This window comes from Varroa jacobsoni, unplaced genomic scaffold (genome assembly GCF_002532875.2).
Source record: "Varroa jacobsoni isolate VJ856 unplaced genomic scaffold, vjacob_1.0 scaffold_433, whole genome shotgun sequence".
In the NCBI taxonomy this organism is placed as follows: domain Eukaryota; kingdom Metazoa; phylum Arthropoda; class Arachnida; order Mesostigmata; family Varroidae; genus Varroa; species Varroa jacobsoni.
The window spans coordinates 210,536-230,571 of record NW_019213335.1 but is presented as its reverse complement, the minus strand read 5'-3'; the positions used below and the strand labels follow the sequence as shown (position 1 = coordinate 230,571).

Genomic DNA, 20,036 nt, shown 5'->3' with positions numbered 1-20,036 from the left:
TAGATAAATAGAGGGATGATCGCCGCAGGTAGTTTAGGTTTGTCTCTGTCGTCGGCAAAAATGTTCTATAAGACAGTACGAGTTTCAGTAAACGAGAACATCACGGCTACTCAGGTAAGAAATTAGTTTTCCGGGTGTTGTTTATGTCTAAATAATCCTAAACAGATCGAGTTTTTTTTTTAATGAGGTTTCCCAGAAAGGGGTGAGCGTTAGTAAATAAAAGGCCTCAAATGATATCTTTGATATAGTGAAGAGTTTCCGGTCAACAAAAAGCAGCAACGCCTGCTCGGTCAAGGTCAAGGCCTCCAAGCCCGTGGGGTGATGGTACTTACATGAGAGGGTATTCCAATCTATTATCAGACATGCAAACAGTACAGGACCGACAAACTGATCCTTTCTTTCATCCATAATTTGAAAAGCAGCGTGCGCCAATAACTAACGCTTCTGAACATTTACCTAAGTATCTCAATCAAGCCTGGCAGTTGTACTTTGAATAGAAATTAATTCGGTTTGCTTCCTCGACACGAATATATGCTTGATTATATTGTACAATACAATTCGGTCTTTTATGTATGATAACATTACGCTAAAAAATAGCGTGTGCAAAGGTTTTGTTCCATCCAGTTAGTTGAATGTTTCTTTAGATGTACCTTTTCCCAGTCTAATACATTGCAGTATCAACGTGTTATAGATTCTGTGTGTTGTAGCGTAAAAGTTTGCAAAACCTACAAAACTATACTTGTTTGAGATTTTTCAGCCGCTTTAGGCGACACTGGTCTAACATTTTAAATTGTTTTATATTTAAATTTTCCGGAAACAAATGAGGATCTCAAAAAAAAAAGAAGACAAACGACATCCATAGTCGGATGAAGGTCAACAAGCCACAGTGCTGCGCAGAGGCGTCATAACCAGTTACCGCGGCATTATAACGACCAGTTGTCATGTCTAGCATCAGACGTCCCTCAGGTTGCAACAGAAATAAGCGATTCGTTCGGTGTTGCCGTTCAGCATTATTTTAGAAGGCTGTCTTCCGGCACGAAACAAAGTGAATCTACGTCCGATTTCAAACTTTGGTCACCTAACATTTTTTTAAAATTTTTACCAGGTGAACACGCTACCACAGTCACGAAAAGTTAGCCTTAATGACAAACCTGCACAACATTATAATAGCTTCTATATACCGAGACCAACACAAATGAGCCATTATCCATTTCCTCCCATCTTCGTCTTACGTAGTATTTGCTCAATGTAGCAGTTTCTAATGTACCTTTCGATATTTCAACTTCAGTATCTATTGCATTTTGCTGCAACACAAGAACATGCGCGGATCGGACAGAGCACGCATCCACTACTGCTCGAATCGTTGCGTAAGCCAATGTCAGGGTGAAAATACAAACGTACCTAAATTTACAAGTTAGCGAAAAATGTTCTCGCTCCCGGTCCCTTCCGGAGTTTCCGATGCCTTTTTTCGTCTGCGTGAAATTTCGACTTGATGCGAGAAACGTAGGATTGTTGTAGCAAAACACCCAATACACGTTTAGGAGGAGCCATAAATATGTTGCAATATATAAAGGTAAATCTACTAACACAAAAAGTAGTGTAAAAGTCTAATCAGAAACAAAATCCTTGTCGTATACTTTTCAACAAAATCTTCCTTCGCCTTCGAGTGATTCTTGGATCTCGCAAATCTGTCGCGCAAATCATGTTCACGCTACCTCCGTGGCTCATAGTAACAAAAAACGCGAAACTATTTACACTGTTACTTGTGCAAACGTTGCATTGCCCAAAGCTGAGAGCCGATCGATCTGTAAAAAGCACCCCTGGTCAGTTATTACAACGGCGCCTATAGCAACGTATCGTCTTTCCTAGCGGCGGCAGTAAAGATGGTGGTGATGGTAACGGCGGCTTCTAAACGTCACTTGTACCTGTCAGTTCGTTTTTATCAACAATCATCGTTATTTATTATGATATCCACTGTCCGGGATCCAACGCTGATAAGGTTATCAGATTTGAAAGCATAAGTAGCATCTTGTAGTTGAAGGCACAACGAACGCATAGATAGCAACACGAGCGATCTTGATCGTGACAGGGGGAGCCTTTTGAAGCTGTTCTATGACTTAGCAGATGCAGAAATCGTTGTTTTGTGCTATGTGTTATATCTGTCTACTCAAGGAAGATTCAAGCGGCTAATGTAAGATAAGGTATTTGGATGCTTGATTGAACGTTGTTATTGTGTTTTTTTTTTTTTCCTATTACTGTAACATCTGTATTCGTAGGACAATCGGAGAAGGTTCGCTGCGAGTGATTTGTTACCTGTTACCACGGTGATCTGCACTGTTTTTATCCGTGTTTATGAAAGTGAGAATCTGCAGTGAGTCGATTACGAATCCAAAACGTTGTTCAGTTGTTGCTACATGGAATGGCTACATAACATATGACCCGATCTTTTATGCAATAGCCTTATCCAACCCTTTAATAACCAAGGAGCAGTTCTCAATGACATACAAGTATACATATAACAAGTATAATCATCGAAAGTATTTTACGTATCATTAAAGCACAGAGGATAATATATCCTAAGGAAAGCTACGACACACACGCGCCACGCGGTGGCAACAGAAAATATTTGTTTTCTGCCACACCAACATCACTAATAAAACAAATCATCAGATGTTTACAAATTGTGTTTTTTATTTATTTAGTGAGGCGAGATCTATACTGTTCTATACAGCCATTAAATAACTCGTAAAGCATCTGACTATTTGTGATGCGACGTACACAAACCGCGTATTGAATTTTATATGTCTGAATTAGTACTGGCCCCAACATGCTTTTCCTATGGCCATATGTGACTCGTTTTAAAGGCTCTCACGTTTTAAAATGCTAAATGTACCAACAATTTACTAAATATAATTTTTCTCGCGCCCAAAAAGAGTAAATAAAGAAAACGAAAACATTAGCAGTGTTCAAAAATCAAGGTAGTTTTAGCGCTCAGCGGTCATCTGTGTTACGCAAAGCCTGCGGGGCCTTTCAAGCTTCGTTTTTCTTGTTTAGCTGCATGCGATCAAGATCAGAATAAATTGACCTATTATTGTAATTTGACTGTATTACCCTCTTCGTTTGAAATTAGAAAAAAAAAGACTGACACGGGGTAAAAACAGTATAATTGGTTACAAGCACCTGACAATTTCCACTTGCCTACCGCTGGTAATTGGTCTTTTTTTTCGCTCGCAGCCCTGCCCATTTTAATTTGCCTTTACCGGGGTTAGATGATGTTGGCCAAAGTTGCTTTTTCGGAGCCAACAACAACTTGTCGGAGTCCGTGTATCGACCACCATTTTTCTACTGATAGAACTCGCTTATCCAATGGGTGTGCTCACTAGGGCATTGTCCACCGACGATAGTTCACTTCATTGTCTAACGGACTGTTCGTAATGCCCAGACGTCGTGTTTCAACCAGTAGCAAGCATGAAAAGAGTCCTTAATTTTGTACGCGTCGCACACCTGGTGCCAGGATGGTAACAGCGACATCAGGGGTAACTTACCAGTTCTGCCACCAGTAACTAAATACCGGTCAATAGAGCCGAAGCAGAAGCAGAATGCAAAATGCACACGAAATGGTTTGAATGCAACTAGCACAACCGCCATCACCACCGGTTGCTTCTTTCTGTAGAAGGTGGCAGTGACAGGCTGCATTAATCAGCCAGTGTGGGCAGTTCCGACATTACGACTACTCTGCTGGCTACGCGCGTAGCGTTACAGGCGTCAGGGTTATTTCGAGCGTCAGGCGACACGAACGTCACCTAGTAATCGCAGAAAACTTTATGCAGAGGCATTAGAACTGTTTATTCCCCGGTATCAGATGGTGCAGCCCCGCAACGAAGTGATAAACCGTTACCCCCAAGCCAGCGAGCAAGTCAACTCTTCGAAAACTGCTTGCCTGAGTTCTTTTACACCGACTTTACCTACAAAGAGTAAGTGAAAGAAAAGCTTAAATACCAAGAGCAACACACAAAGGGAGACGATAGCTCTGAGCTGTTCTACAAGTGACTAACGATGCTTTTTTCGATTGTGCTTGAGCCCGCGGGCGACAAAAACGCTAATGATGCCGCTGATGATGACGTCGGTGAGAAGCGCCGGTGGAGCCAGTCATAGTTCGTACTAAATTCTATGGTGATTTTTCTAGCGTGATGGATGGTCTCGGAACGACACAGTTATAAGAACAAATAATAGACGTAAAAGTACAGCGACCATCGGATTGAGCAGCTTGACCTGCTTCCTCTTTAGTTGACATACCGGATGGAGTAATACGATGGTAATGGACGGCGGATTCTCGATTGGAACGTCGCACAGAAATTTCAAATCGTCGATAGTAACTGCGAATCACTATAAGTGACAGCTATCACATTATAGTGGAGATTTTTTATTGATAAAGGATAATAGGACAAAAATTGCAGACGTAGTCATTGGTACAGGAGGAGGTCGGCCGCGTCTTTGATAGATAGCGTCGCCTATGACTAGAGACTATCGTCTAATATGTAGCGCCATAGCTTTTGCTGTGTAGTCACGGTGTTGAGCAATGTACGAAAGCGATTCTGATGTAGAGCAGTGTAATACACTTAAAGTAGGGGGTAACCTGTAACGATTTAGGGGGTATGTCAGCTGGGTATTTACTGTTAAATGTTAGCACTTCGCTGAAACTAAATTGTCTTTGTTTTTTTCTTAAATGGCTACCTACATTACAATCTAAATAAAAATGAATCCTACCTAAAATAGTCAAAGCGTGCTTCGTCTCAATTTATGTAGCGCAATTTTGGAAAGAGACTATATCTAACTAGTTCTAATGTTGGAAGGCTCTCCATCTGATGTCAATGATGGTCTAATTGACAACTCTATAGCTGATCATTTTTCAGCAGCCTATTCAATGTTGCTGGGCGTCTATTAGAATTTTTATCCTCTTGGCGACGATTGAGACTTGGCCTCGATCCTTACCCGACATTAGCCTTATTACACAGGGACTAGGAATACCCGTACTACTAGATATTTTATGTACAATGCCAGCATTCTTATTCATATTTACTATTAAAGATTCGCTGATTCTCTACTTGGCTGAATCTCTGCTAGGTCACCTGCTGGCTATTGACGCAAAAAGATTCAGCAGTCTACCTAAACTTAAGTAGACAGCGCTCTGTTTCGTTTCTCTACTACAGGAAGTTGACTGACTGCCTCAGAACAGGCTGTAATATATATAACCGTATGTTTGGAACTTTTCGCATGAAAATCTGAACTCACGTAGAAGGTTTATGGCATTACTTTATGCTAGTTAACGCGAGAAGCATGTTGTATCAAATCGAGGTCAGTTCTTTTTTTTTTCGCTATTTCGCTCTCATATAGGGGATTTAAAGGATTCGCTATATCAACATACTTCATCTATTATTTACGAAGTCGGTGCAGCTAGAACCGAACGTGGACACCCAGTGGAGTGTTGAACCAACCCTGAGGGCTAGACTTCGTTCCATGGGGACAAATGCCGACTAACCCCTTTCCGTCAAGCTTCGCTTTCTCTAAGCCCGGAACTTCATTGAACAATACTACAAACTGCCAAGTAAAATGATTGATGTCTACGAGTAAATAGGTCGCGGTCACCTTCAGATTCATTAGACGCCCCAATACTTGTGAACCCCAAAATTTAGTTAGTGAAGTGTTCTATTACTAATAGTGGTCAAGACAAAAATGTTTTACCAGTAACCTATTCATGTCAGACCCACCATTCGTACTAACATCTCAATGGCTCAATGATGTTTTCTCTCAGCCTCAGCAAATAATTCATACGATACCCCAAGATGCATTACTTCGACAAACCATGTCGCGGTTAGCGATATGCCAAAAACAAATAACACGGTCGGAGAAGCACTCGTAAAGCAGCCATGGGTGATATGACTGTGACTATGAGTATGAAAAAAAAAAGACCCTCAAAATACATTCGTTCGAGTCCAACGAATAAAAATAGGAAGAAATACTAAATGTGTATAATATTAGGACCAGTAGTGTGCCTGAACGATAAGATGTGAAGCAGTGGCCGCGGCAAACGCTGGCGAGCGCACACTTATCCAGCTAAACAGCGTTAAGGTAAAAGCGAAAGGGGTAAAGAAAACCAAAACGTAATAATAACAATCCTAACAACGATATGCGATGCAAGAGCCACGTGCAACATGAATGAATATTTCTATCACAGATAGTTATAGACATGGCATATATACGGTGAAGGTCAGGATTATGTCAAAAATATGGCAAACATAGGAGCCCATTAAGCACTAAGCAGTGACCGTGGGTCCATATACTAAGTCTGTGATAGATTTCTACACACAGACACATCTGCCGATTCGAAAAGTTTGAGCAGAAAACTTCAAAGACCGTCATCGTTATCATTACCGTGGGCTGACCTCTTTTTCAACAATATGACAACGCATTACAAAGCGTATCCTTTTTGTTATTAGGAATTGTACAAGATAGGCAAAATGAATTTCTGTTGCTAACAGAATTAGCTGGAATCAAAGCGTAACCGTACCTGTTGTGGAGTGTACACATCTATGGGTGTGCACAGGAAATAGAACGAGGGATAGTTAGGCCAAGCACCTTCGCTACTAAAGGTGACGATGACAATTACTCGTATAAAAATAGGCATAAAGAAAAACGCTGTTGGCGGCAAGCAACAGGGAAAACTGAAGTTGGCAGGGGCTGCTATATGGCAAACCTATTTAATGTGATATACGCTGTAACTCTAGTGCTGACCATGGACATGTGACCTGGCGATATAACAATAATAATCAAACTCTTATAACGGTTACTAATTATCAGGAACTATTTCTGGTGTATGATCAATTACTAGCGCCTTTTTATGACGCACTATGTAACAAGAGAAAATAATCGAAGCATGTGCGCGCACGATGTAACCCGTGCATGAGGATGCATTCGCTGTGGACACGATCATCTACGCCTCATGTCAGAGCTAGCACAGTTGTTTGTAACCCGCTTACTATTTATAGCTAGGTATGAACCTCATGTGCAGCTGTTTGGATCATGTAAAATCTTTTTATGCCATTAAATTAGGCATAAAACACGATTCTTTGGTAAGGTGTCGACACGATCGCATTATCAATGTCACAATATCAGAAATGACTAATTGTGCCGCTTGTTCAAACTACCGCCATGTTACCGTGTTGTCATGAAAAATTATGAGCAACGTTTGGATGATATGCTATGTAAACAACAATAATCAGCTTTGTTGCAATGGTAATATTTTGTTCCAGCCGTTGTTTACTATTTTACCTTTATTTCGACAGTAACATTACAGAAAAGCTGTCAACATCCAACTCGGGAACTCATTTAACGGGTTCACCATTCGAGAAATCGAGTCCACTTCATAATGTTCAGTTAGCATAATATATATTATAAATATGTACTGTACGTTTATGTTGCACTTTTAATGGCCTAAACAGGCCAACATAAGTTTACTTATTACCCAGTGCACAGCCAATACCAGACAAGCTCCACGTACCTTATGTTCCGAAATCCACGCACCCTTCTTTTTTTTTTTTACTTCAGGCACAATATCTCTGTCTAATGGTATTGATGGTATAGCAACTGACTTTGGCGGCCACCAAACCCCACTTCTCCGTTCCGGACAACGACAGCGATAACGAAGAGATGAAAAGTGAGAAACCGTCTGCTTACTTGTCCGTCGCGTGTCGCCTAGCGTTGAGATCAACAGATATGGCACAGCTTCATAGCAGTATAATATTATCAATCAACAGATCTTTTTATGATAACTTATACTATTTTATCTAATGGCGACAGGTAAATGGTAGTGGCAGAAAACGAAGCAGATAGACGTAGTAGGTTTTCACAGGCCATGTCGCTGTGATAACGAAACTGGACCACAGCCTCCTTTGTGTTCGTCGTTGTAGTTTTCTTCTGATAGGCAGAACCGTAATCATCGATTTATTGCACGACGTCAACGTATCTCGAAAGGATTGTCCTGAATCGGTTTCTGTGCACTCTCTATTTACAAAAATTTGTCATTGTTTATTTTACAAGAAACTGCCGCAGTCACTGAGTGATCAGGGAGTTTTTCGTAACTATACAGCTACTTTGTTAGGTAGCGCCTGTTACTTGCGTCATACACCGCTTGCTCCCAATAGGCAATAGTACGCATAAATAAATAGTAACATAGGCCGTTTGGCCTAGACGGACCATGGACTAGCTATGTACGTGGCGTATTTTACGTTGACCGTCTATCAAAATGAAGATTATTGTGACAGCAAGGCCAAGTAGGTAGAACGACAGGTTTATGTCGGCATATGCTCAGTTGTCATATCAGTATCCGTGATCGTTCTGTAGAAAGGTGTATATTTAGCAAGCGGAGTGGCGAACACGGGGGGTAGTTTAGCTTAAAAAAACAGTAAACACACCTCGTTTGGTACCGGGGCCACATGCTTGAAGCAACGCCTACCGGACGCAAAGCTCGTAACATTTATTTCGGCTGTTGTTCTTATTCTATTTTTTCTATAATTTAAGTCGTATTATGTTTCAGACATTACCAAAATATGTTCCAACCGAATAAAATTTATATACCATAAGCAATGTTTTTGGGCAGTGTTTTTTATTTTTATGAAGAGATCTCGGCTTCTGTTGAACGTAGTTCGAAGTAGTTTTTCTAAATCAGATAAACATGCTGGAAAAAATGACCACAACTGTCCCTAGCTTTTAATATTGGCTATTACAGAAATAGTCTAACAGATGCATATAATCGTATCCAATCTATAAACTCTCAGCCAAATAGGAACGCTGTAAACTAGGACATATCAGCTACAATTTGAAAGCTCTGGTTTTTACTGTGATTACTTTAATATCTACTAGATACTTATTACCATGCATACATTATTATTGATCCAAGGTTACGATAGGCCAAATCCAACCGTTACTAGATGCGCAAAATGTACTTATTGATTCGGTCAAGCTATAAAGAAGACTTCATCATACCGTTGTAAATTTGTCAAATAAGTAATAGCAGAAAAAAAGACGTATATAATAGATGAGAAAATATTTTAATTAAATTATCTCTATGAGCACACATCTTAAACATGTTCTGATTAGATTGATCACCTGTGACTAACTGTTAAATCCTCGTGTATATATGTATACAGATGCTTCTGTGTTTGTAACAGACTGTCGGATATAACTAAGCTCTACACTCATAGAATGACCAGAATTCTTCTGCAGGACATAGCAAAAAACAGTTTAGACAATTTTAATCTGAAAAGAAAACAGACTTTACAGACTAACTCAGACACCTCGACTGAGCTAATAAACACAAAGGGTTCTGTTTGATCTGATTTGAGCATCGTCTGATTTCGGATTATTTAAGAACTGTCTGATTTTGTTTGCTTGAATAAACCCTATTCGAGTTGCGATAGAATTCTCTTCCTAGCCGCTATGATCTTGCGTATGTTGCACGCCTCGTATTGTATTTTCCCTTGAAGCTACTGGCTATAAGCAGACATACGAACAAATATTTTTTGCCATCTGATAATTATTAAATCGAACGCTCATCTGTATTATGTCAACGGGGCCGATGGCCACTTAGCAGGAAAAGCCCGTCTAGCATACAAAGTAAAAAATAGGAAAAATTTTTATCAGTTTATTTTTAGAAAAAGCTAACAGCTTTTAGCGTTACCACCGCAATAAGCGGTAGTAAAATTCTGAGGTGGCACGGATGGCACTGAAATAATATTGGCGCTGGTTAAACGTGACTGCAGGACGAGTTGAGATTAAAAACTTAACTCAGAGGAATCTGGAGACCCAACTGAGAGAATTCAGCCCGACACTTTATGTTTGTAGCGACTGATCTGCCCGCTCACGCCAACTTCCACAGCGTTACCTAATATATTATTTCCAATCCAAACGACGATATATCTTTTGCAAATAGTTTAATTAAGAAGTATCTGCTGTAATTTATATAATAGATCAGTGCTTATAGCCGATAATTCCTAATAACGGACCAGCATACGTTTTGATTATTGTTCCCTATTTATATACACCTTACCACTGGTTTCTACTTTTTTAAAAAGGGAGTGCCTAAGGGTAGGTAGATAAAAGCGTTTCTTCGGGGCCTCAGTAAACCTGGGCTTTGTGCATGAAACCTGACGATCGACCAAATTTGCTTGCTTCACCGTACAAATGTTAGCGATGAGTTTTGTGAACGAAAGCTATATGCGAAACTGCAAGTTGATGGATTGTGTGAAGACGTAAAAGCTTACTAGTGAATTAATTTTAAACTTACAGCAGAGAAACAATCGTAACATTGAATTGCAAAGCGAAAAAATACTCCAAACATGAAATTCAAAGGGCGCTACAACTCCCTCAAAAGTACCTGATTGAAAATAGGTTATAACGCCTTTGTAGAGGCGCCTCTGATTTAAAATAATCAGTTGCTGGCAAAGAGAAAATCAAATTCCTGTGATCACTTGCGATTACATATTAACCAATAATAGTAATAACATATATAAGAACATCTACATCTGAATAGATATGAAACAAGGTGATAGAAGCTGCTACACCTACCGGGATACTTGCGAAACATCTCAAACTTACTGGAATACGTAGGGGTTTCCAACAATTTTTCGACTGTCCAAAAGTTTCTATTGCAGTATAGGTTATCAAAGATTACAAAATCCCAGCACTAGCCCCTATATCTTAACATTTTCCATCATACTTATAACAGCCCTATCATATACTCTGTAGTCTCTCCATCTGTAACTGAGGCGTGCATGAGGATAATCGTTTCAGCTATATCAAAATGTTCGTTCAGCTTGTCGACTATAGCACGCCATGTATGCTATTAAGGTCTAACCAAGGTTCCTACGATTACGCGGCTTAAAAGTGCACCGCCAAAATTCGTGTTGCCCAAACAAAAAACTTAAGGCATGCAAAGGAGCGACAACGAGGGCAGTCCATTTTGCCTGGTTGCGCCTAGACCCTGCCGGTTCGTTATTTACCCTTTGATTTCGTTATTATTGCGCCAACGCGATTTTTCTTTAGACGTCACAACAAAACGTAAATCTATTGTCAAATCGCCAGCGTTTGCTTTCCTCTTCCGCTGACGCGACTAACGTGAACTATAAGAGGATGGGCAGTGACGTGAAGTTACAGGTCTGTGGATGTGTTAATGTGCCGTCTATGGGATATGGAAAAATATATATACACGGAAAAACGGTTAATTCCTAGCTAATTTACTGTAAATTTATGGATTCATTCCGGCAGACTTTGTACTTCTCGCACCTTATACAGGCCTACCTGTGATTTGAGCTTTCAAGGGAATCAGGACCTATCGTTATATTAGCTAGCCACGGTTTTTGTTTAAACAGTTTATTGCATTTAGCTAATTTATATTATGAAATATTTTCATTCGTACGTCGTTTGTTCTAAAAGAGATAAGTGCTCCTCGTCATATAAGCTTGCCTATCTAACCCAGCTGGTGTATCTGTTTGCCTCTATATAGTTACGCTCCGTAATCTTATCGCCTTTTTCATACTTGTTCCATTTTATCGAAAAGGGGTAACGGATAAAAGATGACGGTAGCGATTTTCCGGGAAGTTGCTCAAGAAGGAAATATGGCTACTCCGTGAATTATACTTTGTTCTTTTTTCTTACAAGGCGATGGTTACTTCAGATCAACGCAAACCTTAACTTCGGGCTACCGATGCGCTGTTACATGTGAACCCGATAAAGTTCGGAGCATAGACGCCACCCAGCAAAATAATTCCGATGAACAGCCACACCTCAACCAATAATAGCAGCAATGAAATTTCCAGTGGCCGACCGGAGGGCAAAGACGATGATGGTCAAGATGGTCGAAGAATAAATGGAAATGACTTCGGTAAATAGCAGGAGAAAGCGACAGTCAGAAACGCTGTCATATAAATGGGGGCATTACAATTTTTCTAATATTGTGGTCCACCAAAGGTATAAAATATCCGTCGCTTCGTAAATGTGGGATGTGTTTTTTCTTTGCCATTCTAGGAGAAGGGAAAACGCGGCTTCTCCTCTGCTATCTAGTTCCCTGGCGTCGCCTTCTGCCTCACGACATCTGAAGCTCAATTGACCGTATCGTATCAAACCCACCAATAGCTGGTCGTGCTCGATCGGCGGGACGCGATAAATTACCGCTTGGCAATTCCACACATTGCGGTCGTAGCTCGAGCGAACGAAAGCATCAGAGACAGGCAGAGGGGATGGCAAGGATTCCGATGACAAAAATGGGCCACTCCACCAGCGCCATCAGCGGCAACGAACAAATTCGTTGTAGTAGACTGTAAATTTTTGGTACCACAAGAATAGTGGGATGGGTTTTTACTACTTAGAATCCGATCGGCTGTGTTTGGATCTATTATTTTCAGTGGATGCAGCAACTGTCGATGAATGAGGAAAGAGTGCAATGCGACCCAATATGTAAGCGTCGAATAGTTTGTCTCGTCAAACAAGGCACATATTGAAGCAAACAACGACGATAAATAAGATGTCGGTTCATCTTGAATTTCAGCAGATTCAATGGAATTTCTAAATGCGATAGCCGCACAAACTATAGATAATTTTTGTCAATAAAAAAATATATTATGTATTTTTCTAAGTAACCGAGGTGAATACGGCCATTACGTTTATCTATAAGAAGCAATAAGGAAGTTACGCGGTCGATTTTCCTATCCCATATGTGATAATAAGAATCGTTAACTAAATATTAAGAGAATTTTTTGCTTTAAGTTTACAATCAATGCTAACACGTGTAAAACATTAATTTGACTAGACGTTTGATTTGGCTTGTCCTATTTTGGCGACATAATATTATGACGTAAGCAAATCGAACACCGACGATTTTTCCTTTAGGTGTGTTTCACACCTAAATTCACATTCACACAATTAGGCTAGCTATGTTCGTTGTGTACCCAACATGGTCAGTAAACGTTCTCTGCGTACCATATATCTACTAATAATAATAATAATATTCTACCTCTGCACGTCAAGTTATATATATATTTATGCACTTCTTCGCCCTTTTCTCCTGGATTTTATAAATTGGCCGTGGACAAGGTACCGTGCTATTGATTTGAAGATACGCCCACTTACCACGCCTGTCTTTGTATTCGGCCGTTGAGGGCGCCACAATCAGCCTGAGACAGACCCGGAGATCCTCCGAACGCAAACGGGTCCGCTAGGCGACGTGACTGCTGCCTCGTCCTCTAACAGAGTAACCGAATTAGATCTTTAGTGACCTCAGCCTATTTCTCAGGATCTAATGCAATAGTCGGCACGGTCGAACGCCTCTGATCACATTCAGTTGCCATTTCGGGCATTGATTGTCTGGTGGCTCGCGAGAGTTTGTGTTGAGTGTAAAGGTGGGCCATCATCAACCGGAATTGTTTGTTAAGCTTATCGGTTAAGGTGCGAACAGTTGACTTACATTGCAGCCAGCCGACGACCCTCGAGATTCTAAGATCCCTTTACGTGAAGCTCGTTAAACAAGTGAGTGTATCGGCTACAGGTTTGTCGCATGAGAGCTGACAGTTGCTCATGCTGATATATATATATATATATATATATATTGATTTCTTTTTTTAAGCTATACACATTAAGACTTATAGATGTCAATGCATCCCGTTCTCGTACATGATTTAAACTTATTGTACAGGCCACCTTGCAATATCATTTTGTACTTCCTAATTAGACTTTAAGCAAGTTACAGCTCTTCATAACTTGATGCGGATTCTAAGCTGGTTGCATCCTTCAGTAATCCCGTTGCATCTCTCAATTACTTGAGTACTCTGCTACATTACCCCATTACACTTTTGTCGCAAATTACTTCGTTCATTCTATTTTTAATTGGGATATTCGACTATGACACCATAAGCGTCAAGCCATTAAAAAAAACTAAGGCAAAGATCCTATAACTTTGCGTCAGTTATCGCGTACGTCGATTCGGCTTACGTTTGTGTTACGCTACAGTCTGACTTAATCCCCTCTCGTGTATTGCAGAGTGAAAATTATATGTCACTATATAACCACTCAAGTATGAAATCTAGTAAACGATAGGAAGTTACCGATGTTTTTTTAGGAAGTGTCACCTAGATTTATCCATGTCCTACGGAGGAAACACAAAGACGATTTCTCAAAGTCAAATGTGTTTTCATTGGGTAGAGTTTGAAAACTTTTACAATCATTTCTCAGATGTTTAGCCATTAGTAACAACTTGCCTTAATAGTCGAGTCTGAGTTAGGGCGTATGGAGGTATATATAGACATAGGTACTTTTATACGCTCTAATTCGCTAGCTTATAGCCGACCGAACAACGAGTAGTTTTTTTAATTTTATGTCGAAAAAAAATATTGACGCTAACTGTTACAGAAGCCAACTGATGACATTCTGATGAAGTCCATTCTCTACGTATTTTTGCTGTTCGCTCGTTCCGCTACTTGAAATATCAATGAGAATGTGACTATTATTCGAAAAAAGTAACCTTTTTCTAGACTGTATTTTTGTCTACAGTTATATCTTCCCGGAACGGCTGCAGCGAGAGGATACTGAACTGCTGTGCCTATTGATTTCCACTGTGGCTCACCGGTGCACTAGGCGTATAGGGGGTAACCAGCCTCAAGTGATAGCGGCTATAGTCGGTCTAATTGTTCACAAGTGAATCCTGTGAGTCGAATGTAACACCGGCGAGATAATGGCACCACATCGTTGGCAGAATCGTTGCCATTCAGATATACTATTGTCTATATATATTTTTTTCAATGGAGTATATCCCCCTCCACGGCCGCATCTACCCCCGCTACCCACTTACCACCTATGGTACATGTGGGCTGGCAAACTCGAGGTGCTTTTTTTCTCTACTCTTTCTTGTGCGCACTTGGCAACAAAACAGCTAGTTGACGCTAACAAACACCATTTCCCTTTTTGTAAATGTCCTGCATGGATCGTAAGAGTCATTACAGCGTCAGTAGCCAGTCAACGGCCTCCAGTTTGCCATTAGCAGACAGTATCTTGCACAGTCGTTCAGGACCAGGAAGAACACACGTTCTTGCAATTTTTTTTTGTCAACGTTCTTCTTCGTTTGTAATGCTTCGTATCTATAGCAATGACAATGGACAGGCAGTTGCTTTCTACCTGCTTTGGAACGCCTGCAAACTGCGATGTTTTTTCGTGCGAGAAGCCTCGTCGTAGCGCACTACTTGTTGACGGACAGCAGTGAGAAACACAGGCCATTGGTGTCGCCACCGTTGTCGCAGCCGGCAACGCCAAACGAACCCGAATCCTGCTGAAACTAACGGATTGAAACCGGCCCTGTAAGCTGAATGGGAAAATACGATAAAATCAACGACGCAAGAAAAGTCCGCCGGTAGCCACCGTAGCAGCATTTTCGTTCCTTCATTCGCAGGAGAGAACCTTGTCGTTACTATAGGGAGATTATTGTCGCTCGGCGCAAAGCCAACCCTTCACGGTCTGAACTGGTTCGGTTATTGCTGGTGCTGCCATAACCGCCTTTGTGATCAAATGTCTACGGCCGCTTCTGTACTGCCCTGACGTTCGACTCGCCAATTCACTTACGACGAATGCCGGCCAACGTTTTCGGGGTTCGGAATTACTAATGGGCAGTAATGATCATCAGTTGGGTATTTCCGCTAGAGTGAGCTGCATGTCAGGGAACGCATGCAACGAGTGCAGCTGCTTGTTAGTCTGCGGACAAAAAGGTAAACGATCCTGTGTCGACCAATGAGGCGATCAGCGACCCAGCTATTACTAAGCATCAGTACCAACGGTCTTCTGGATAATTGCACTTGTCATTGACAACGGACCGGTGGAGCATCAGCAATCAGTAGTGTACCGGTAGCTATCGCGGGTAACGATTTTGTAACGAACGTTATTTATAGCAGCTATGGCTAAACCAATTGAAACTATCGTCGCACGCGTTAATTTAACCAATCGGTGCCGATGGGTAGCTGCGTGAAGTACCTACTGCGGTAGCGACATCCACAATAGCCATCCATAATGAAGAAAGATGAGGTAACTATATTTGACGATTATATAGATATGTGTCGATTTGTTGACCTATTTGTCGTTTTACTTCTTATCCGTCCGTTGGTTTTTTACCTCAAGGTTGTTGTTTTGGTAATAGCTGGTGTAGAGTTCACAACCTGTTCTTTTCGACGTCTGAGACGATATACCTACAGGACCGTAAAAGCTTTAGCAAGGAATCGCGACGCGGGCGCGCGGACGATCAGCCGAACAGCTGAACTTCGTTGCAACTGTTTTATTTTTAGTCGGCATGGAAAAAGGCACCAGGGAAGAATCCCAGAGAATTCAAGAATTGAACGTGCACAGCGTGTATATATATGTACGTGTTGATTAAGCAGCGGTGGCAGGCCAACTCCTTCGATAGCTGTTGGCACGGCCGAATTGTGTGGCGTGACCTCCTAGGTGAAAAATCTTTCTTTGGCTTTATTTTGTCTAGATGTTCTTCGTTTTGTCGGCCGCTATACTTGCTTAAGACAAGCAATCTGCTCAGGTCGCCGTCCGCCATTCGTTCATTTGATGTCGCCGATCAGCCGTTGTTCCGAGAAAAAGTCGACCATAAACAGGGTACGGGGAGGTGTTCGTGTGGCGCTCCTTATTAGCCATTTACTCCTCGTCCATCTAAATGTTACATCGACGTTTTTCAACCTTTTTTCGGGCGTGCGGTAAGTCACTCATCAAACCTCAAAACATTTATAGCGCCACCGATTATATGACAGTGCATAACTGTTTATAGTCTGATTGGATTTAGTCCGCGTTTGCTGGACAGCGATTATATACCGTTCTAATAGAACGGCTAAGTATTAAGTAAGTTTTATGACCGCTACAGGCATTACCAGTTTGGGTCGGAATCAATAGTTAACTTAACCAACGGCAGACTTGCTGAGCCACGTGTGCACATTGATTGGGTCCAATATTAATGCTAAGTGGACCGCTCGGCATAAAAAGCTGACAAACTCTTCTTAGAAGGAGATGATGACAACAAGACAGAAAAAACTAGAAAACCTTTACGCTACGTCTCACCTAGCTACTCTATGTCACCCTGGGGTAACGCCACGTGAAGGCGAAGTCTTATATTATTAGCCGGCGCTATTAAGGGAAGATATTTTGTACGGCGTATAGAGTTTTCTGTGATCTACAGGCGGTAAAATTTGATCACGTAAGTTGGCCATGATTGACTTTAAGTTGCTTGTTTAAACGTTTTCGCAAAAATGACTGCATCGAGTAATGAGTTAGCTTCATACTTTTCGTCAAATTATTTTGTCTTGTATTGGGTTTGAGGAAGCTTCACAATGGCAAGGCCTTATCGAAAGCATGTTATACGGGTTTACAAGGAAAGCTAAGAAGACCTGGCTTGTTCCAGTGTCTTCAACTAGCATAGAAATCATCGAAGTGATAAGAGATATGCAGGAAAATCGTCATTGAAGCTTAGGGAAGTTTTTTTAGGATATGAGCCTATTTCTGGTTCGACACGCATCGCGTCTTGTTCCGATGGTACTTAATTTTCATCCGAGCAGACGTTGATTTTAAGCGAAAACCCAGAAAATATGTTTTCCAGGCACCAGATATAGCCATCCAGACTCTATTCCAAATTCAAACGGCTAGTTTCTGAACGAGTTTCGATTATCGAACGTATGAAAAATAGGTTGTAAATATCCTACCAACCTACCTTCGTGAGCGCTTTGGCGATTCATTAGCATACCTATTTCACAGTTTGACAAAGTTGATTTGGATAACTTGGCCGATATACAGTGTTTGGTCGAACGTCGTTCGGTATCAGGTTGAAGAAGAACAAATCATGTAGTCCATCGAATTGTATTCTTCGCGTATTCTAGGTTTACAAATGGCTGTCGTTAGTTTATAAAGTTCGATACCAAACTGATTGATCAAACAATGTCAAGCAAAGACTCTCTGTTAACATGACATCTATAGGCAGTATAATTCCTAGCAGTCTACTTGTAGACGCTTGAGAATCGCTCGCTTTTGCCTCTAGAATTCGATTTGCTAACTTGTCTCTAGGATAAAAGGAGTCCACTTTAATTGTCAAAATGTCCACACCTATTTGTGCCTAATTATGTAGACATAAAGGTTGAGTGAACTTTACTGTAAATTTGAAAGGTCTTAATGGTCATATAAGTTGGTACTGTACCATTCCAGTTGTCTTTCTTTCTTTTTTTTTTTTTTTTTCGGAAAACATTTTGATAACAATTGGGAGTAGATACAAGTAGCTGCCTATCTAATTTAAAGTACTTCATAACTAATGGATTACTGATAAATGCCGTTCAACATGTGATGACCTCCGATTCCGAAGTTCTTTTTATTATGCCTTTTGCACGTAATAAATGTAAGCACACGATGCGTTAACCCATTATTGTTGGCTATGGGTGGAACCGAGTGTCGAAGAGGTGTCGTTGCACGAATACCTACCTGCTGGTAGATAGATCAACGCTAAAAGTCGTCAGCGAACTTCTGTACCTCAGTGTGGTCAAAGGCTACAGTCACAGGGCCAAAGGAGCGCTGTTTACTGTATACATGGGGTATACATGAGTCGTTATTTCCGCCATGAGTTTTTTGACACATAAGCCTATCTATATTTGCATATGGAAGCAACTGCTCGTCGTTTAGGAAACATTAATATTTGTCACTGATTTATGTCTGTGTCTTTTGCAATCCCTTCTTTTAGTTGCTGGGTTTTAACATTGACAATAATGTTACTCTAAGATAACTTCTAACGGCTATACCAGACGTTTTCGGCTACTCATTGGACAGCTCCCAGCAGTATAGGTCAAACAGAAAGCGGAGGCTGTTTTAACAAAGCCGTGATCTGGTGCCTCGTCTATTAGTGAAGCTCAAGTTGTGTAGATAATAGTAGTATTAAACGATAGTAATAGGTTATAAAAGTGAGTGCTATTAAAATATCCTGTTCAGATCTGTCACAAATCGCCCCTGGTGGCTGCGGTCCATCGACTTGCTCATTTAACTTAGCTACTGTTGTTGATCAGACCTGTTCCTAATACTGAAGTTGTGTGGGCGTCCCGCTACCGACTGTTAGCCTGGAAAAATACTCGTAAGATGTGCGGCGACGGCTGCCTTCTCCTCAAAGTTACCTAAAAAGATCGCTCTACACGCAACAGTCAGAATTCGCCTGATCGCTCGTCGGCCTGCAGCTGGATCAAATTATAAATACATGGACTTAGTTGATGATCAGACAGCAATAACTATTGTTTGCTTTACGGAAAGGCCAATCTCACCAACGTCCGTTTCAATAAACTAAACAGCGATGAGAGCGTGCTGAATCTGTTCCGTGTCGTTCTGGTTACCCTTAAGCACTTACTACTGGATGGCGAAGCTTTCGAGCAATACCCACAACTCACATAAAGCAATTTAGCGAATGTTACCCAAACAAATACCCTAGCCAGTGATGCTCAAGGCACAGGTAAAAAAATAACGCGTGAGGCATTTTTATGGGCGTGCAGTGTTAGACGGGACGAGGCAATTTCAATTCGCTTGGTACAGTGAGCGTCGAAAAAAGCCACGCTTCAAAACAAGTCATCTTGTTATAGATGAGGCAGAGCAAATATGTCGCGTCCCAAGTTGTGGGAGTCGTGTCTCTGCGGTTCTCTCAGTGAAGTATATGCATGCATCGAATAAAAAATTTAAATAAGTATCGTACCTTTATGGCTATGGTTGTTGTCATACGATGCTGTAGCTACAAACGACAATTTAATTTTAGAGAATTGTGCTAAAGACATGGGTAAAAAATAAAATCACGAAAACTCTGTCCTATCAGTGGTGCGTAAGCCGGCCCAAAAACATTAGGTCTCAGTTCTAGGTTGCTTGAGGGGCGGCAGACAACGGTTGAAATTAACTCGTATCGCCTGTAATAATACCTCATGTATGGCAAAAGAATT

The 20,036-nt window shown here is 41.0% G+C and overlaps 2 protein-coding genes across 10 annotated transcripts in view; one reads left to right on the top strand and one right to left on the bottom strand.

Moving 5' to 3' along the window:
* The window catches only part of ninaC (STKc_myosinIII_N_like and MYSc_Myo21 domain-containing protein ninaC), a 152,337-nt gene that overhangs the window by 100,304 nt on the left and 31,997 nt on the right, over window positions 1-20,036 (bottom strand). The window lies entirely within an intron of this gene.
* The window catches only part of LOC111260391 (glyoxylate reductase/hydroxypyruvate reductase), a 36,168-nt gene continuing 29,392 nt past the window's right edge, over window positions 13,261-20,036 (top strand). For 6 of the 7 annotated variants that reach the window (XM_086968308.1, XM_022833109.2, XM_022833108.2 and 3 more), the window contains exon 1: window positions 13,261-13,578. The gene's annotated coding sequence lies outside the window, so the exon portion shown is untranslated. Of the gene's footprint in view, window positions 13,579-16,773; window positions 16,791-20,036 lie in introns of those variants that run through there. The other variant, XM_086968306.1, reaches the window with a different exon arrangement.